The following is a 19965-nucleotide window of genomic DNA, read 5'->3' as shown; positions in this document are numbered from 1 at the left end:
ACCGAGTTGTTCCACTCGGTCACACCGACAGGGTCGGGCTATATATAGTCACGGGCAGAATTTTGGAAATTTCTCCGAAACCTCTTCGCCCGCGCATAGCTCGCTCTGCCTCCTGGGTCTCCGGATCGTCCTCCTCGCTGCCAGCAGCCTCAAGTCGCTGGTCTCCGCCGCCGTCAACGGATTTCTACCCCGTCATTGCCGCCGTAGCAAGTCCACGCTAAACTAGGGTATGGACTTGATCTTTGTGCTATTCCTCAATCTGATTCCTAGCACATTGTGATCATCATGATTCTTGCCACGATTGAAACACTTCTATCCAGTCAAAACGCTCGTAGATTAGGTTTAATTCGAAAATTTTAGGGTTAGGTTTCCGTCGAAACCATCTCGGACCCACCGAGTTGAAAAACTTGGTCCCACCGATCTGGCTTTTGCCATTGCACAAGTGAAACTCGGTCTGACCGAGAATAACTTATCGGTGCGACCGATTTTGGAATTCTGTGAAACCCTAGCAGTCTCGGTGCCACCGAACTATGACTCGGTCCTACCGAGTTCACCAGTTCTGGTGCCAAAACTGCTTCGGTGTCACCGAGTTTCAAAAACGGTAGATCCGAGATGCTTTCTGTGGAAAACTAAAACTAAGTTTTTGAATTAATCTTTTGCAAAAATCTCTGCTTTTTGTGATGCTCATCCAATCTATCTCTTCTATAATCTATTCACAGGGTCAGCAGTCAGTTTGCAACATGTCTGATCAAAGTGACAGCCAGAACCTCTCAGAGCAGCAAGTTGTGATGAGTGAGGGCACTAGCCCCTCAAGTTCTTCTGATGATGGCAGCAGAAGCACCCCCAGCAATCTGCCTAAGGCTGCCACACGTCAAAAGAAGAAGAGAACGTCTGATTCTGAAGATGAGGACTATGTGGCAGAGGAAGAGGCCACTTCCAGGAGAGTTGAGCCAGCTCAAGGCTCAAAGCCAGGACTGAAAGTCAAGAGGCCGGCAGGCAGGCAACCAATGTCAAAGGCTAGAGCTTCAACTGAGAAGCCTGCACCTGCTCCCATTGAGCCCATTGCTGCTGAGAGCAAGAAAAGGAAAGAGAGGGTAAAGAAGACTGTAGCCAAAGTGCTTGGGAGAGCCTCCATCATGGTAGAAGAGGAGGAGGAAGAAGAGGCAGCTGCACCAGCGCCCAAGGCACCCAAAGTTATGGGAGATGCCATAAGGTCAGGGGGAGCTGCATCCAAGCCCAAGGAAGCTCCTAAGGCTGCATCAAAGCCTAAGACAGCTCCAAAGAGAAACACACGAAGCATCCTAGCTGCAGAAAAGAACAAGGCCCTAGTGCCTGAGACAGTTGCAGAAGAAGAAGAAGAGAGTGTCCTTCGGAAGCTCAAGCCCAAGATCCCAGACCACAATGATGCTCATCCTGTGGCTGAGGATATGAAGCTCAGGAGAGACTCAGGACTCAGGAAATGGAGAGAAGCAGATCCATATGCTTCTAGGAGAAGGACTGCCATGGATTACAGGTTTCACACCAAGGAGCAGCAGGATTTCTATGAGACGGTGCTGCTAGATAAGAAGCCCATTGTTTGTGATATGTGATGGGTTGACTGGACATATATCAAGGAGAATAAGGAGCACTATCCTGGAGTAATTGACAGCTTTAGTGCTTGTGGAGTAGCTGACTTTGTTGGGCAGAAGCTCACAAAGTGGAATGAGGAACTTATCATGCAGTTCTACTCCACAGCACACTTTTATCCGGATGGCAGGATTACTTGGATGTCAGAAGGTACAAGGTACCAATCTACAGTGGCTGAGTGGGCACAGATCATCAATGCCCCAGAAGAGCAAGATGAGGACTTGGATATCTATGCCAAGAAGAAAATGGATCATAACTCAATGTCCAACATGTACAAGGAGATCCCCAATGAAGCACTTGACACATTCAAGTTTGGCTCAGTGCATTATCTGCTCTCAGGATTGCCTACTATCAATTGGATAATAAGGCACACTCTGTTGCCTAAGTCTGGAGATCACAAGATGATCATAGGTCACGCGATCAATTTGCTACATGTGTTTGATGTGCCTCAGAAATTCAGGGTCATGAGTCTCATTGTGGAAACCGTTAAGAGGACAGCTGCAGATCAGAAGAGGAGCTATGGATATGCCCCTCAGATTCAGGAGCTCATCAATTCCAAGATGGGCACAGGCGTATATTTGTTGGATAAGGAACACCTGCCCATCCGTCCAGATTTCGAGGACAATGAAGTAGTGATGACAGAGAATGAGCCATCGTCTGCACAAGCATTTGCAAAGAAGGAGAAGGCGAAGAAGGAAAAAGCTGCCAGGATGCCTACTCAAGAGGAGGCATCTGACTATTTCTTGAATACCAAGCAAGAGCAGCTCAGTTACTTGATTGCATCCACGCTGAGAATTGAGCAAAGTTTGGCAAACCTCACTAAAAATCAGCAGAGCCTAGAGAGGATCATGGAACAGAAGTTCTATGACTTGGATGTCAAGGTAACAGAAGTACAGTCTGCAGTGGAGCAGCTCCAGGAGGACATGAATGAGAGGAGAGGCAGGACCACGACTCAAGCATTTTCTAGAGTGCCACGAGGTCCGAGGTCGTTTGCACTGCCAGTTGCTGACACCAGAGCCACTACTTCAGCACCAGCTACGGCCTCAGCTCCAGCGTCTACTTCAGCTCCAACTCCAGCGACTACTTCAACATCTACAGAAGCCTTTGTCCTTGGAGTGATCCGGACTCCACCACCACCTGAAGATCAAGCCTGAGCGTCGATTTAGCACTATGAATTCTCTAGGAACTTTTTGGTAACTTGTTGCCAAAGGGGGATAAGATGTATAGATCATAGGCTTCGAGAGAGAGAGAGAGTGTTGCTTTTCTCTCTTGCTTTATTTGGTGGTTTTTTTTCGAACCTTTTCTGCTTTTAAGTGCTTGATACTACGTCCTTATGCTTGTGAGACATCGATGATCATGTGTTTGATCATAAGCTACACTTAATGTTTCCTTAATGCTTGCTTAAATATTACCATTCTATCTATCGTTTGTGATCATTCACTATTCTTGGTGATGAGTGCATGTATTTAAATCTTATCATTTTCAGCGCTCCACCAAGATGTATGTGACATGGAAGAGTAACCCATGACTCTAACTCTCTATGCATTTGCAGTCCAAAGCAAATTTTAAATATGCACAAATTTAGGGGGAGCTCTTACTTATCACATACTTCTCAAAGCGACGATATACTTCATGCTTATTATCATTTGTCGAAGCTTTGATCTATATGTTGTCATCAATTACCAAAAAGGGGGAGATTGAAAGTGCAACTATCCCTAGGTGGTTTTGGTAATTCGTAACAACATATAGCTCATTGAGCTAATACTATTCCAAGATGATTATTTCAGGAAAAGCTCAATGATTGGCATGGCATGGATGTGAAAGTGGAACCCTCAAAATGCTAAGGAAAATGGATTGGCCCAAGCTCAAAAGCTCAAGACTCTTCATTTCATATTTTAGTGATCCAAGATCACATTGAGTCCATAAGAAAAGCCAATACTATTAAGGAGGGATGAGGTGTTGCTTAATGAGCCTCTTTCTTCATGTGCTTAGTGATATGCTCCAAAAACCCTCAACTACTTTCCCACATCCACATATGACCTAAACTCTAATCCAAACTCGGTCCTACCGATTCTTCCTATCCGGTGCCACCGAGTTTCACTTGTCATTAGCCACTTCCAAACCCTAGCAATTCGGTTCTACCGATAAGGATCTCGGTCCCACCGAGATGGGGTTGCAAACTCTCTGTTTCCCTTTCGTAACTTTTCGGTCCCACCGAAAGAGCGAATCGGTCCCACCGAGATTGCAATGTAAACTCATTGTTTCCCCTTTGTAACTTTTCGGTCTCACCGAGTTACGTTATGCCCAAACCCTAACCGAATCGGTCCTACCGAGTTGCATGTCAGTCCCACCGAAATTCCTAACGGTCACTAGGTTTACTATTTCGGTCACACCGAGTTTTCTGATTCGGTCCCATCGAGATTGGTAAATTGTGTGTAACGGTTGGATTTTGTGTGGAGGCTATATATACCTCCACCTCTTTCTCATTTAGTGCGAGAGCCATCAGAACACACACATCATTCCAACTCATTTGTTGTCAGAGAGAACCACCTACTCATGTGTTGAGATCAAGACATTCCATTCCGACCATATGAATCTTGATCTCTAGCCTTCCCAAGTTGCTTTCCACTAAAATCTTCTTTCCACCAAATCCAAATCCTATGAGAGAGAGTTGAGTGTTGGGGAGACTATCATTTGAAGCACAAGAGCAAGGAGTTCATTACCTACACACCATTTGTTACTTCTTGGAGAGTGGTGTCTCCTAGATTGGCTAGGTGTCACTTGGGAGCCTCCGACAAGATTGTGGAGTGAACCAAGGAGTTTGTAAGGGCAAGGAGATCTCCTACTTCGTGAAGATCTACCGCTAGTGAGGCAAGTCCTTCGTGGGCGATGGCCATGGTGGGATAGACAAGGTTGCTTCTTCGTGGACCCTTTATGGTTGGTTGCTTCTTCGTGGACCCTTCATGGGTGGAGCCCTCTGTGGACTCGCGCAACCGTTGCCCTTGGGTGGAGCCCTGTGTGGACTCGCGCAACCGTTACCTTTCGTGGGTTGAAGTCTCCATCAATGTGGATGTAGGATAGCACCACCTATCCGAACCACGGGAAAAACATCCGTGTCTCCAATAGCATTTGAATTCTCCAAACCCTTCCCTTTATATTCTTGCAAGTTGCATGCTTTACTTTCTGCTGCCCATAAACTCTTTGCATGCTTGCTTGAATTGTGTGATGATTGCTTGACTTGTCCTAAAATAGCTAAAATCTGCCAAGAACTAAAATTGGGAAAAGGTTAAGTTTTTATTTGGTCAAGTAGTCTAATCACCCCCCCTCTAGACATACTTTCGATCCTACAGGTCCTCTTGATCGAGAGGGCTGTGACGTAAGACAAAACGTAGGAAACGGACAACTCTTTGAGCGCCTACGGTCGAAACAGGCTCTTGTTCATCAGGAGGGGTGTGGCATACTGCAAAACGGGACTCTCGGGGCTACTGCTCATCACCGTCTACTGCCTCGCTCCAGCCTCCATGGGCTAATGTTCTTGCACCGTCGACCTCCTCCAGCCTCCACCGGCTACTTTTGTTCCAGCCCACCACGGGGTCCTATTCATCCACGCCCAACCGGCTGGACTGTGGCGGCCTGCTCGGGGTCCTGATCATCCAAACCCCTCTGGGAAATGTTCATCCACAACCAACCAGCCAGCTCAATTGATCAATGCATCTCGACTTGTGTCTACATGTATCGCGCGCAAGGCAGCAATGGGCATTGTTCATTGGGTGACAACCCAACTGGCTATGTCTCGCCTGTACGAGTGCCTTAGGATTTAGAAAGTAGTGAGAAGGATCAATCAGGTTCAGTTAGGCAGCGAAGGAATCGCTCATGTTAAGTTAGGAAGAAAATGATCGATCAGCTTTAGTGGCTAGATGTGGTGCGAGGGCAAGACCGATCGCTTGGGTTCAGTAAGCGAACACCTCTCCATCAGGCTCGGGTTAATTTAGAGAACGCCTCGCACACATGTGCCCCTACGAGAGAAACACACAAACCACACTGCATCACTCGGCCCCGACCACCAACCGTGACCGGGAACTCCAAGAAAATTTCCTCGCCCTATAGTCCCGGTTTGTGTCTCCAACCGGTACTATAGGTCAGACCCCTTTAGTACCGGTTCATGGCACGAACCGGTACTAAAGGTTAGACCTTTAGTACCGGTTCATGCTACGAACCGGTACTAAAGGTGATCGTGGGGCCCCGGCCTGACGCCAGCCTGCCACCACCCCTTTAGTACCGGTTCGTGCCACGAACCGGTACTAAAGGGTCAACACGAACCGGCATTAATGCAAATCCGTTCGAACCGGCACTAATGGTACCATTAGTACCGGGCCAAAATCAAACCGGCACTAATGTGCTTCACGTTTGACCCTTTTTCTACTAGTGTAGTCTAATCACCCCATCTAGACATACTTTCGATCATACACCCACCCTAATCCCACAGCCGGCCAGACCTTACCACTACTCACCCACACCCCGTGTTATTCTCCAGCGACGACACCCTCACACCGCAGCAGAACCAGTGAACCTTCATACTCCCCACCATGTAGGCATCCACTGCCTCATCTTCCTTGACTCTGCGTTGTTCCGTTCGCAGTCCTTGCTGTCGTCCATCACCTTGGTGCTCTCGGCGCATGGTGGTCAACGTTGCCAATGAACGATAGCCATCCGAAGACGACTATGCACGGTGAGGCTGACAGCTGGACCCACCAGTAAATCTTCACATGCAAGGAAGTGCCTCCTTATTATGCGCAAAAAAATGATTCCTCTCCTTGACAGCTGGGATCCACCACATATATCTTCACACGCAAGGGAGTGCCTCCTTATCCTCCCTGACAGCTGGGACCCACCCGGTCAACCCGTATGTGTTGTTATCTCTCTGGCCGCGAACGTGTACATATATAATGGTTGATCAGTCTCTCTGCAAAGATGAACCATGGCCTAGTAAGTAGCGGCACATGTCATAGTAGAGCCCCCAGCGTAGCATTTAAGGTAGTCCCTACAACCACACGGCAAAAAATATGGTCATGTACATACGTACGGGTGGGGTCTCGAACGCGTACAACAAGTGCGTCATGTTCATTGGCAGCCAACCGATTAGGTCAGAATGGAGAAACAGTGTTGTGGTCATTGGGAGGCAACCGACTGGATCGGAACGTGTCCTGTTCATCAATCGGGAGCCAACCAGCTTGGACGGAACAACCGAAAGAGGTCCTGCTCATTGGGAGGGGTCTAGCGAACCGCAAAATAGAGGTAACAACATTCTGTTTGACCTTCTATGGTCGAAACAGGGTCCTGTTCATTGGCTCGGGGTCTGGCGTACACCAAAATGGATGAAACAGAGTTATCTTCGACCTCCTACGGTCGAAACGGGGTCCTCTTGATCGGGAGGGTTGTGGCGTAAGACAAAACATAGGAAACGGACAACTCTTTGAGTGCCTACGGTCGAAATACGCTCTTGTTCATCGGGAGGGGTGTGGCATACTTCAAAACGGGACTCTCGGGGCTACTGCTCATCACCGTCTACTGCCTCGCTCCAGCCTCCATGGGCTACTGTTCTTGCACCGTCGACCTTCTCCAGCCTCCCCCGGCTACTTTTCTTCCAGCCCACCAGGGGTCCTATTCATCCACGCCTAACCAGCTGGACTGTGGCGGCCTGCTCGGGGTCCTGATCATCCAAACCCCTCTGGGAAATGTTCATCCACAACCAACCAACCAGCTCAATTGATCAATGCATCTCGACTTGTGTCTACATGTATCGCGCGCAAGGCAGCAACGGGCATTGTTCATTGGGAGACAACCCAACTAGCTATGTCTCGCCTGTACGAGTGCCTTCGGATTTAGAAAGCAGTGAGAAGGATCAATCAGGTTCAGTTAGGTAGCGAAGGAATCGCTCCTGTTAAGTTAGGAAGAAAATGATCGATCGGCTTTAGTGGCTAGACGTGGAGTGAGGGCAAGACTGATCGCTTGGGTTCAGTAAGCGAACACCTCTCCATCAGGCTCGGGTTAAGTTAGAGAACGCGTCGCACACATGTGCCCCTACGAGAGGAACACACAAACCACACTGCATCACTCGGCCCCGACCACCAACCGTGACCGGGAACACCGAGAAAATTTCCTCGCCCTATAGTCCCGGTTTGTGTCTCCAACTGGTACTATAGGTCAGACCCCTTTAGTACCGGTTCATGGCACGAACCGGTACTAAAGGCTAGACCTTTAGTACCGGTTCGTGCCACGAACCGGTACTAAAGGTGATCGTGGGGCCCTGGCCTGACGCCAGCCTGCCACCACCCCTTTAGTACCGGTTCGTGCCACGAACCGGTACTAAAGGTTCAACACGAACCGGCATTAATGCAAATCCGTTCGAACCGGCACTAATGGTACCATTAGTACCGGGCCAAAATCAAACCCGCACTAATGTGCTTCATGTTTGACCCTTTTTCTACTAGTGTAGTCTAATCACCCCATCTAGACAAACTTTTGATCATACACCCACCCTAATCCCACAGCCGGCCAGACCTTACCTCTACTCACCCACACCCCGTGTTATTCTCCAGCGACGACACCCTCACACCGCAACATGACCAGTGAACCTTCATACTCCCCACCGTGTAGGCATGCACTGCCTCATCTTCCTCGACTCTGCGTTGTTCCATTCACAGTCCTTGTCGTCGTCCATCACCTTGGTGCTCTCGGCGCATCGTGGTCAACATTGCCAATGAACGACAGCCATCCGAAGACGACTATGCACGGTGAGGCTGACAGCTAGACCCACCAGTACATCTTCACATGCAAGGAAGTGCCTCCTTATTATGCCCAAAAAAATGATTCCTCTCCTTGACAGCTGGGATCCACCACATATATCTTCACACGCAAGGGAATGCCTCCTTATCCTCCCCGACAGCTGGGACCCACCCGGTCAACCCGTACGTGTTGTTATCTCTCTGGTCGCGAACATGTACATATATAATGGTTGATCAGTCTCTCTGCGAAGATGAACCATGGCCTAGTAAGTAGCAGCACATGTCATAGTAGAGCTCCCGACGTAGCATTTAAGGTAGTCCCTACAGCCACACGGCAAAAAATATGGTCATGTACATACGTACGGGTGGGGTCTCGAACGCGTACAACAAGTGCGTCATGTTCATTGGCAGCCAACCAATTAGGTCAGAATGGAGAAACTGTGTTGTGGTCATTGGGAGGCAACTGACTGGATCGGAACGTGTCCTGTTCATCAATCGGGAGCCAACCAGCTTGGACGGAACAACCGAAAGAGGTCCTGCTCGTTGGGAGGGGTCTAGCGAACCGCAAAAGAGAGGTAACAACATTCTGTTTGACCGTCTATGGTCGAAACAGGGTCCTGTTCATTGGCTCGGGGTCTGGCGTACACCAAAATGCATGAAACAGAGTTATCTTGGACCTCCTACGGTCGAAACGGGGTCCTCTTGATCGGGAGGGCCGTGGTGTAAGACAAAACGTAGGAAACGGACAACTCTTTGAGCGCCTACTGTCGAAACAGGCTCTTGTTCATCGGGAGGGGTGTGGCATACTGCAAAACGGGACTCTCGGGGCTACTGCTCATCACCGTCTACTGCCTCGCTCCTGCCTCCATGGGCTACTGTTCTTGCACCATCGACCTCCTCCAGCCTCCACCGACTACTTTTCTTCCAGCCCACCACGGGGTCCTATTCATCCACGCCCAACCGGCTGGACTGTGGCGGCCTGCTCGGGGTCCTGATCATCCAAACCCCTCTGGGAAATGTTCATCCACAACCAACCAACTAGCTCAATTGATCAATGCATCTCGACTTGTGTCTACATGTATCGCGCACAAGCCAGCAACGGGCATTGTTCATTGGGAGACAACCCAACTGGCTATGTCTCGCCTGTACGAGTGCCTTCGGATTTAGAAAGCAGCGAGAAGGATCAATCAGGTTCAGTTAGGCAGCGAAGGAATCGCTCATGTTAAGTTAGGAAGAAAATGATCGATCGGCTTTAGTGGCTAGACGTGGTGTGAGGGCAAGACCGATCGCTTGGGTTCAGTAAGCGAACACCTCTCCATCAGGCAAGGGTTAAGTTAGAGAACGCCTCGCACACATGTGCCCCTACGAGAGAAACACACAAACCACACTGCATCAATCGGCCCCGACCACCAACCGTGACCGGGAACTCCGAGAAAATTTCCTCGCCCTATAGTCCCGGTTTGTGTCTCCAACCAGTACTATAGGTCAGACCCCTTTAGTACCGGTTCATGGCACGAACCTGTACTAAAGGTTAGACCTTTAGTACCGGTTCATGCTACGAACCGGTACTAAAGGTGATCGTGGGGCCCCGGCCTGACGCCAGCCTGCCACCACCCCTTTAGTATCGGTTCGTGCCACGAACCGGTACTAAAGGTTCAACACGAACCGGCATTAATGCAAATCCGTTCGAACCGGCACTAATGGTACCATTAGTACCGGGCCAAAATCAAACCGGCACTAATGTGCTTCACGTTTGACCCTTTTTCTACTAGTGTAGTCTAATCACCCCATCTAGACATTCTTTCGATCATACACCCACCCTAATCCCACAGCCGGCCAGACCTTACCACTACTCACCCACACCCCGTGTTATTCTCCAGCGACGACACCCTCACACCGCAGCAGAACCAGTGAACCTTCATACTCCCCACCGTGTAGGCATCCACTGCCTCATCTTCCTCGACTCTGCGTTGTTCCGTTCGCAGTCCTTGCTGTCGTCCATCACCTTGGTGCTCTCGGCGCATCATGGTCAACGTTGCCAATCAACGATAGCCATCCGAAGACAACTATGCATGGTGAGGCTGACAGCTGGACCCACCAGTACATCTTCACATGCAAGGAAGTGCCTCCTTATTATGCGCAAAAAAATGATTCCTCTCCTTGACAGCTGGGATCCACCACATATATCTTCACACGCAAGGGAGTGCCTCCTTATCCTCCCTGACAGCTGGGACCCACCCGGTCAACCCGTATGTGTTGTTATCTCTCTGGTCGCGAACGTCTACATATATAATGGTTGATCAGTCTCTCTGCAAAGATGAACCATGGCCTAGTAAGTAGCGGCACATGACATAGTAGAGCCCCCGGCGTAGCATTTAAGGTAGTCCCTACAGCCACACGGCAAAAAATATGGTCATGTACATACGTACGGGTGGGGTCTCGAACGCGTACAACAAGTGCGTCATGTTCATTGGCAGCCAACCGATTAGGTCAGAATGGAGAAACAGTGATGTGGTCATTGGGAGGCAACCAACTGGATCAGAACGTGTCCTGTTCATCAATCGGGAGCCAACCAGCTTGGACGGAACAACCGAAAGAGGTCCTGCTCATTGGGAGGGGTCTAGCGAACCACAAAATAGAGGTAACAACATTCTGTTTTACCGTCTATGGTCGAAACAGGGTCCTGTTCATGTGCTCGGGGTCTGGCGTACACCAAAATGGATGAAACAGAGTTATCTTCGACCTCCTACAGTCGAAATGAGGTCCTCTTGATCGGGAGGGCTGTGGCGTAAGACAAAACGTAGGAAACGGACAACTCTTTGAGCTCCTACGGTCGAAACAGGCTCTTGTTCATCGGGAGGGGTGTGGCATACTTCAAAACAGGACTCTCGGGGCTACTGCTCATCACCGTCTACTGCCTCGCTCCAGCCTCCATGGGCTACTGTTCTTGCACCGTCGACCTCCTCCAGCCTCCACCGGCTACTTTTCTTCCAGCCCACCAGGGGTCCTATTCATCCACGCCCAACCAGCTGGACTGTGGCGGCCTGCTCGGGGTCCTGATCATCCAAACCCCTCTGGGAAATGTTCATCCACAACCAACCAACCAGCTCAATTGATCAATGCATCTCGACTTGTGTCTACATGTATCGCGCGCAAGGCAGCAACGGGCATTGTTCATTGGGAGACAACCCAACTGGCTATGTCTCGCCTGTACGAGTGCCTTCGGATTTAGAAAGCAGTGAGAAGGATCAATCAGGTTCAGTTAGGCAGCGAAGGAATCGCTCATGTTAAGTTAGGAAGAAAATGATCGATCGCCTTTAGTGGCTAGACATGGAGTGAGGGCAAGACTGATCGCTTGGGTTCAGTAAGCGAACACCTCTCCATCAGGCTCGGGTTAAGTTAGAGAACGCCTCGCACACATGTGCCCCTACGAGAGGAACACACAAACCACACTGCATCACTCGGCCCCGACCACCAACCGTGCCCGGGAACTCCGAGAAACTTTCCTCGCCCTATAGTCCCGGTTTGTGTCTCCACCCGGTACTATAGGTCAGACCCCTTTAGTACCGGTTCATGGCACGAACCGGTACTAAAGGCTAGACCTTTAGTACCGGTTCGTGCCACGAACCGGTACTAAAGGTGATCGTGGGGCCCCGGCCTGACGCCAGCCTGCCACCACCCCTTTAGTACCGGTTCGTGCCACAAACCGGTACTAAAGGTTCAACACGAACCGGCATTAATGCAAATCCATTCGAACCGGCACTAATGGTACCATTAGTACCGGGCCAAAATCAAACCGGCACTAATGTGCTTCACATTTGACCCTTTTTCCACTAGTGTAATCTAATCACCCCATCTAGACATACTTTTGATCATACACCCACCCTAATCCCACAGCCGGCCAGACCTTACCTCTACTCACCCACACCCCGTGTTATTCTCCAGCGACGACACCCTCACACCGCAGCATGACCAGTGAACCTTCATACTCCCCACCGTGTAGGCATCCACTGCCTCATCTTCCTCGACTCTGCGTTGTTCCGTTCGTAGTCCTTGTCGTCGTCCATCACCTTGGTGCTCTCGGCGCATCGTGGTCAACATTGCCAATGAACGACAGCCATCCGAAGACGACTATGCACGGTGAGGCTGACAGCTGGACCCACCAGTACATCTTCACATGCAAGGAAGTGCCTCCTTATTATGCCCAAAAAAATGATTCCTCTCCTTGACAGTTGGGATCCACCACATATATCTTCACACGCAAGGGAGTGCCTCCTTATCCTCCCTGACAGCTGGGACCCACCCAGTCAACCCGTACGTGTTGTTATCTCTCTGGTCGTTAACGTGTACATATATAATGGTTGATCAGTCTCTCTGCGAAGATGAACCATGGCCTAGTAAGTAGCAGCACATGTCATAGTAGAGCTCCCGGCGTAGCATTTAAGGTAGTCCCTACAGCCACACGGCAAAAAATATGGTCATGTACATACGTACGGGTGGGGTCTCGAACGCGTACAACAAGTGCGTCATGTTCATTGGCAGCCAACCGATTAGGTCAGAATGGAGAAACAGTGTTGTGGTCATTGGGAGGCAACCGACTGGATCGGAACGTGTCCTGTTCATCAATCGGGAGCCAACCAGCTTGGACGGAACAACCGAAAGAGGTGCTGCTCATCGGGAGGGGTCTAGCAAACCACAAAATAGAGGTAACAACATTCTGTTTGACCGTCTATGGTCGAAACAGGGTCCTGTTCATTGGCTCAGGGTCTGGCGTACACCAAAATGGATGAAACAGAGTTATCTTCGACCTCCTACGGTCGAAACGGGGTCCTCTTGGTCGGGAGGGCTGTGGCGTAAGACAAAACATAGGAAACGGACAACTCTTTGAGCGCCTACTGTCGAAACAGGCTCTTGTTCATCGGGAGGGGTGTGGCATACTGCAAAACGGGACTCTCGGGGCTACTGCTCATCACCGTCTACTGCCTCGCTCCAGCCTCCATGGGCTACTGTTCTTGCACCATCGACCTCCTCCAGCCTCCACCGGCTACTTTTCTTCCAGCCCACCACGGGGTCCTATTCATCCACGCCCAACCGGCTGGACTGTGGCGGCCTGCTCGGGGTCCTGATCATCCAAACCCCTCTGGGAAATGTTCATCCACAAACAACCAACTAGCTCAATTGATCAATGCATCTCGACTTGTGTCTACATGTATCGCGCGCAAGGCAGCAACGGGCATTGTTCATTGGGAGACAACCAAACTGGCTATGTCTCGCCTGTACGAGTGCCTTCGGATTTAGAAAGCAGCGAGAAGGGTCAGTCAGGTTTAGTTAGGCAGCGAAGGAACCGCTCATGTTAAGTTAGGAAGAAAATGATCGATCGGCTTTAGTGGCTAGACGTGGTGGGAGGGCAAGACCGATCGCTTGGGTTCACTAAGAAAACACCTCTCCATCAGGCTCGGGTTAAGTTAGAGAACGCCTCGCACACATGTGCCCCTATGAGAGAAACACACAAACCACACTGCATCAATCGGCCCCGACCACCAACCGTGACCGGGAACTCCGAGAAAATTTCCTCGCCCTATAGTCCCGGTTTGTGTCTCCAACCGGTACTATAGGTCAGACCCCTTTAGTACCGGTTCATGGCACGAACCGGTACTAAAGGTTAGACCTTTAGTACCGGTTCGTGCCACGAACCGGTACTAAAGGTGATCGTGGGGCCCCAGCCTGACGCCAGCCTGGCACCACCCCTTTAGTACCGGTTCGTGCCACGAACCGGTACTAAAGGTTCAACACGAACCGGCATTAATGCAAATCCGTTCGAACCGGCACTAATGGTACCATTAGTACCGGGCCAAAATCAAACCGGCACAAATGTGCTTCACGTTTGACCCTTTTTCTACTAGTGTAGTCTAATCACCCCATCTAGACATACTTTCGATCATACACCCACCATAATGCCATAGCCGGCCAGACCTTACCTCTACTCACCCACACCCCGTGTTATTCTCCACCGACGACACCCTCACACCGCAGCAGAACCAGTGAACCTTCATACTCCCCACCGTGTAGGCATCCACTGCCTCATCTTCCTTGACTCTGCGTTGTTCCGTTCGCAGTCCTTGCCGTCGTACATCACCTTGGTGCTCTCGGCGCATCGTGGTCAACATTGCCAATGAACGAGAGCCATCCGAAGACGACTATGCACGGTGAGGCTGATAGCTGGACCCACCAGTACATCTTCACATGCAACGAAGTGCCTCCTTATTATGCGCAAAAAAATGATTCCTCTCCTTGACAGCTGGGATCCACCACATATATCTTCACACGCAAGGGAGTGCCTCCTTATCCTCCCTGACAGCTGGGACCCACCCGGTCAACCCGTACGTGTTGTTATCTCTCTGGTCGCGAACGTGTACATATATAATGGTTGATCAGTCACTCTGCAAAGATGAACCATGGCCTAGTAAGTAGCGGCACATGTCATAGTAGAGCTCCCGACGTAGCATTTAAGGTAGTCCCTACAGCCACACGGCAAAAAATATGGTCATGTACATACGTACGGGTGGGGTCTCGAACGCGTACAACAAGTGTGTCATGTTCATTGGCAGCCAACCGATTAGGTCAGAATGGAGAAACAGTGTTGTGGTCATTGGGAGGCAACCGACTGGATCGGAACGAGTCCTGTTCATCAATCGGGAGCCAACCAGCTTGGACGGAACAACCGAAAGAGGTGCTGCTCATCGGGAGGGGTCTAGCAAACCACAAAATAGAGGTAACAACATTCTGTTTGACCGTCTATGGTCGAAACAGGGTCCTGTTCATTGGCTCAGGGTCTGGCGTACACCAAAATGGATGAAACAGAGTTATCTTCGACCTCCTACAGTCGAAACGGGTTCCTCTTGATCGGGAGGGCTGTGGCATAAGACAAAACGTAGGAAACGGACAACTCTTTGAGTGCCTACCGTCGAAACAGGCTCTTGTTCATTGGGAGGGGTGTGGCATACTGCAAAATGGGACTCTCGGGGCTACTGCTCATCACCGTCTACTGCCTCGCTCCAGCCTCCATGGGCTACTGTTCTTGCACCGTCGACCTCCTCCAGCCTCCACCGGCTACTTTTCTTCCAACCCACCACGGGGTCCTATTCATCCACGCCCAACCGGCTGGACTGTGGCGGCCTGCTTGGGGTCCTGATCATCCAAACCCCTCTGGGAAATGTTCATCCACAACCAACCAACCATCTCAATTGATCAATGCATCTCGACTTGTGTCTACATGTATCGCACGCAAGGCAGCAACGGGCATTGTTCATTGGGAGACAACCCAACTGGCTATGTCTCGCCTGTACGAGTGCCTTCGGATTTAGAAAGCAGCGAGAAGGATCAATCAGGTTCAGTTAGGCAGCGAAGGAATCGCTCATGTTAAGTTAGGAAGAAAATGATCGATCGGCTTTAGTGGCTAGATGTGGTGTGAGGGCAAGACCGATCGCTTGGGTTCAGTAAGCGAACACCTCTCCATCAGGCTCGGGTTAAGTTAGAGAACGCCTTGCACACATGTGCCCCTACAAGATAAACACACAAACCACACTGCATCTCTCGGCCCCGACCACCAACCATGACCGGGAACTCCGAGAAAATTTCCTCGCCCTATAGTCCCGGTTTGTGTCTCCAACCGGTACTATAGGTCAGACCCCTTTAGTACCGGTTCATGGCACGAACCGGTACTAAAGGTTAGACCTTTAGTACCGGTTCATGCCACGAGCCGGTATTAAAGGTGATCATGGGGTCCCGGCCTGACGCCAGCCTACCACCACCCCTTTAGTACCGGTTCGTGCCACGAACCGGTACTAAAGGTTCAACACGAACTGGAATTAATGCAAATCTGTTCGAACTGGCACTAATGGTACCATTAGTACCGGGACAAAATCAAACCGGCACTAATGTGCTTCACGTTTGACCCTTTTTCTACTAGTGTAGTCTAATTACCCCATCTAGACATACTTTCAATCATACACCCACCCTAATCCCACAGCCGGCCAGACCTTACCTCTACTCACCCACACCCCGTGTTATTCTCCATCTACGACACCCTCACACCGCAGAAGAACCAGTGAACCTTCATACTCCCCATCGTGTAGGCATCCACTGCCTCATCTTCCTTGACTCTGCGTTGTTCCGTTCGCAGTCCTTGCCGTTGTCCATCACCTTGGTGCTCTCGGCGCATCGTGGTCAACGTTGCCAATGAACGACAGCCATCCAAAGACGACTATGCACGGTGAGGCTGACAGCTGGACCCACCAGTACATCTTCACATGCAAGGAAGTGCCTCCTTATTATGCGCAAAAAAATGATTCCTCTCCTTGACAGCTGGGATCCACCACATATATCTTCACACGCAAGGGAGTGCCTCCTTATCCTCCCTGACAGCTGGGACCCACCCGGTCAACCCGTACGTGTTATTATCTCTCTGGTCGCGAACGTGTACATATATAATGGTTGATCAGTCTCTCTGCAAAGACGAACCATGGCCTAGTAAGTAGTGGCACATGTCATAGTAGAGCTCCCGACTTAGCATTTAAGGTAGTCCCTACAGCCACACGGCAAAAAATATGGTCATGTACATACGTACGGGTGGGGTCTCGAACGCGTACAACAAGTGCGTCATGTTCAATGGCAGCCAACCGATTAGGGTAGAATGGAGAAACAGTGTTGTGGTCATTGGGAGGCAACCGACTGGATCGGAACGTGTCCTGTTCATCAATCGGGAGCCAACCAGCTTGGACGGAACAACCAAAAGAGGTCCTGCTCACTAGGAGGGGTCTAGTGAACCGCAAAATAGAGGTAACAACATTCTGTTTGACCGTCTATGGTCGAAACAGGGTCCTGTTCATTGGCTCGGGGTCTGGCGTACACCAAAATGGATGAAACAGAGTTATCTTCGACCTCCTACGGTCGAAACGGGGTCCTCTTGATCGGGAGGGCTTTGGTGTAAGACAAAACGTAGGAAACAGACAACTCTTTGAGCGCCTACGGTCGAAACAGGCTCTTGTTCATCGGGAGGGGTGTGGCATACTTCAAAACGGGACTCTCGGGGCTACTGCTCATCACCGTCTACTGCCTCGCTCCAGCCTCCATGGGCTACTGTTCTTGCACCGTCGACCTCCTCCAGCCTCCACCGACAACTTTTCTTCCAGCCCACCACGGGGTCCTATTCATCCACGCCCAACCGGCTGGACTGTGGCGGCCTGCTCGGGGTCCTGATCATCCAAACCCCTCTGGGAAATGTTCATCCACAACCAACCAACCAGCTCAATTGATCAATGCATCTCGACTTGTGTCTACATGTATCGCGGGCAAGGCAGCAACAGGCATTGTTCATTGGGAGACAACCCAGCTGGCTATGTCTCGCATGTACAAGTGCCTTCGGATTTAGAAAGCAGCGAGAAGGATCAATCAGATTCAGTTAGGCAGCGAAGGAATCGCTCATGTTAAGTTAGGAAGAAAATGATCGATCGGCTTTAGTCGGTAGACGTGGTGTGAGGGCAAGACCGATCGCTTGGGTTCAGTAAGCGAACACCTCTCCATCAGGCTTGGGTTAAGTTAGAGAACGCCTCGCACACATGTGCCCCTACGAGAGAAACACACAAACCACACTACATCACTCGGCCCCGACCACCAACCGTGACTGGGAACTCCGAGAAAATTTCCTCGCCCTATAGTCCCGGTTTGTGTCTCCAACCGGTACTATAGGCCAGACCCCTTTAGTACCGGTTCAGGGCACAAACCGGTACTAAAGGTGATCGTGGGGCCCCGGCCTGACGCCAGCCTGCCACCACCCCTTTAGTACCGGTTCGTGCCACGAACCGGTACTAAAGGTTCAACACTAACCGGCATTAATGCAAATCCGTTCGAACCGGCACTAATGGTACCATTAATACCGGACCAAAATCAAACCGGCACTAATGTGCTTCATGTTTGACCCTTTTTCTACTAGTGTAGTCTAATCACCCCATCTAGACATACTTTCGATCATACACCCACCCTAATCCCACAGCCGGCCAGACCTTACCTCTACTCACCCACACCCCATGTTATTCTCCAGCGACGACACCCTCACACCGCAGCAGAACCAGTGAACCTTCATACTCCCCACCGTGTAGGCATCCACTGCCTCATCTTCCTCGACTCTGCGTTGTTCCGTTCCCAGTCCTTGCCGTCGTCCATCACCTTGGTGCTCTCAGCGCATCGTGGTCAACGTTGCCAATGAACGACAGCCATCCGAAGACGACTATGCACGGTGAGGCTGACAGCTGGACCCACCAGTACATCTTCACATGCAAGGAAGTGCCTCCTTATTATGCGAAAAAAGTGATTCCTCTCCTTGACAGCTGGGATCCACCACATATATCTTCACATGCAAGGGAGTGCCTCCTTATCCTCCCTGACAGCTGGGACCCACTCGGTCAACCCGTACGTGTTGTTATGTCTCTGGTCGCGAACGTGTACATATATAATGGTTGATCAGTCTCTCTGCAAAGATGAACCATGGCCTAGTAAGTAGCGGCACTTGTCATAGTAGAGCTCCCGACGTAGCATTCAAGGTAGTCCCTACAGCCACATGGCAAAAAATATGGTCATGTACATACGTACGGGTGGGGTCTCGAACGCGTACAACAAGTGCGTCATGTTCATTGGCATCCAACCGATTAGGTCAGAATGGAGAAATAGTGTTGTGGTCATTGGGAGGCAACCGACTGGATAGGAACGTGTCCTGTTCATCAATCGGGAGCCAACCAGCTTGGACGGAACAACCGAAAGAGGTCCTGCTCATTGGGAGGGGTGTAGCGAACCGGAAAATAGAGGTAACAACATTCTGTTTGACCGTCTATGGTCGAAACAGGGTCCTGTTCATTGGCTCGGGGTCTGGCGTACACCAAAATGGATGAAACAGAGTTATCTTCGACCTCCTACGGTCGAAACGGGGTCCTCTTGATTGGGAGGGCTGTGGCGTAAGACAAAACGTAGGAAACGGACAACTCTTTGAGCGCCTACGGTCGAAAAAGGCTCTTGTTTATCGGGAGGGGTGTGGCATACTTCAAAACGGGACTCTCGGGGCTACTGCTCATCACCGTCTACTGCCTCGCTCCAGCCTCCATGGGCTACTGTTCTTGCACCGTCGACCTCCTCCAGCCTCCACCGGCTACTTTTCTTCCAGCGCACCACGGGGTCCTATTCATCCACGCCGAGCCGGCTGGACTGTTGCGGCCTGCTCGGGGTCCTGATCATCCAAACCCCTCTGGGAAATGTTCATCCACAACCAACCAACCAGCTCAATTGATCAATGCATCTCGACTTGTGTCTACATGTATCGCGCGCAAGGCAGCAACGGGCATTGTTCATTGGGAGACAACCCAACTGGCTATGTCTCGCATGTACGAGTACCTTCGGATTTAGAAAGCAGCGAGAAGGATCAATCAGGTTCAGTAAGGCAGCAAAGGAATCGCTCATGTTAAGTTAGGAAGAAGATGATCGATCGGCTTTAGTGGCTAGACGTGGT

This window comes from Triticum dicoccoides, chromosome 4A, assembly GCF_002162155.2.
Source record: "Triticum dicoccoides isolate Atlit2015 ecotype Zavitan chromosome 4A, WEW_v2.0, whole genome shotgun sequence".
In the NCBI taxonomy this organism is placed as follows: domain Eukaryota; kingdom Viridiplantae; phylum Streptophyta; class Magnoliopsida; order Poales; family Poaceae; genus Triticum; species Triticum dicoccoides.
Note: the sequence above shows the minus strand (reverse complement) of the source record.